The following is a 2,014-nucleotide window of genomic DNA, read 5'->3' as shown; positions in this document are numbered from 1 at the left end:
CACGTGGGACCATGAGGCTGCCCCTCCCACATTGCCCCACCTACCCCCCCGCCAGCCCCCTCCCCCGCCCTCTGGAGGTCGAGGAGGCCAAAAACAGGATGTATGGGCCCGTTTTTGGATGGCAGAGTGGCACTGGAGGCCAAAAATGAGACACACAGAGGCCCCCGCCGCTTCTAAGCCTGCCAGCCAGGCCACCTTACTTGCTGCCTGGTCGCCTGCCTGCTCCTTGCATCCATCGCATAGGAGAGCTGCTGATTCTGCCTGCTGGTAAGTGACCCGTTTTTTTTTCCTTTATGCTTTTAATGTTTATTTTAATTTTATTTATTGTGTCTAGAATATTTTTAATGGTTTTATTTGCATGTATTGTGGATAGAATATTTTTAATGGTTTCATTTGCATGTACTTTGGGAGATTTGTGTGTTTCTGTAGTGAATTCACTACAGAAATAAACACAAAATCTCGTAAAGCTGCCTTGCACCAACCTGGCCTGTCCATAGAAAAGCAGCCACTTTGAGACACATAAAATTTATAACATTTTTTTGCTTTTATATGGGCAGGCCAGGTTGGTGCAAGACAGCTTTGCCAGATTTTGTGTGTTTCTGTGTGATACCTGGTTGTTTAGGTAATTGTGGTTCCTGCTTCTGTGAGCTTCCTGGCACTGTCCTTTATAATTTCCCACAATGCCTTGGTGGTTTTCATTCCAGTGGCTTTGTCTTTCCTGTCCTTAGGGTTAGGGGAAAAAACTGGTTTCATCTGCAGTCTTTTGGGGGAAAATTGTTATTTTTTGGTGTTTTCCTGGCACTGTCATAGTGTTGCAGAAAATGACAGGCTTAGACTTCTCAGGATACAGGAAAAGTTTATTTGGCAGCCAGGTTCAGAAAGCTAACACATAGCTATCATTGGAAATTCTGAACAACCTTCATATCGAAGCACGCATTCTTATACATTCTCAAAAGGAGCGCAACACGGAAATACTTAACTCATTTCTTATTGTTTATTTTGGGGAAAAAGCCTTATAAGTAGATGGGGGTCTTACTTCTTCTTTTGTTCTTGGGACACAGGTATGGACTAGGTGTCTTTAGCGAACTTTATTTGAACCTTGTGGTTTGGACTTTGGACATAGGGATGTTGGCTGGAACATCTTGTTGTTAGAGGCAGATGACATTTCCCTGTCCCTTTAAGCAAGCTTCTAACTGTCCCCTTTATGCCACGTCTTCATTCTTATATTTTAATTCATATTTTATTCTATTTTATCCCCCCTTCTAGACTCTATTAATACCCACAATTGAGTCTAGCCTGTTAGATTAACAATATAAGCATGCAGAATCCATAATAGCAAAAAAGCAAGGATACAAGCAATACACATCTTAGGGCTTATCTTCTGGAAACACTTTATCCACTCCTAAGAGTGCAATTTGAACATAATACAATACAATAGTAGAGTTGGAAGCGACCTTGGAGGTCTTCTAATCCAAACCCCTGCCTAGGCAGGAAACCCTATACCGTTTCAGACAAATGGCTATCCAACATCTTCTTAAAGACTTCCAGTGTTGGGGCATTCACAACTTCTGGAGGCAAGCTGTTCCACTGATTAATTGTTCTAACTGTCAGGAAATTTCTCCTCAGTTCTAAGTTGCTTCTTTCCTTGATTAGTTTCCACCCATTGCTTCTTGTTCTACCCTCAGGTGCCTTGGAAAATAGTTTGACTCCCTCTTCTTTGTGGCAACCCCTGAGATATCGGAACACTGCTATCATGTCTCCCCTAGTCCTTCTTTCTCTTAAGCTAAACATATCCAGTTCCTGCAACCGTTCTTCTTATGTTTTAGTCTCCAGTCCCCTAATCATCTTTGTTGCTCTTCTCTGCACTCTTTCTAGAGTCTCCACATCTTTTTTACATCGTGGCGACCAGAACTGAATGCAGTATTCCAAGTGTGGCCTCACCAAGGCATTATAAAGCGGCATCAACACTTCACGTGATCTTGATTCTATCCCTCTGTTGATGCAGCCTAGGACT

Source organism: Natrix helvetica, assembly GCF_964273705.1.
Source record: "Natrix helvetica genome assembly, chromosome: W".
NCBI lineage: Eukaryota > Metazoa > Chordata > Lepidosauria > Squamata > Natricidae > Natrix > Natrix helvetica.
This window is presented reverse-complemented; position numbering follows the sequence as displayed.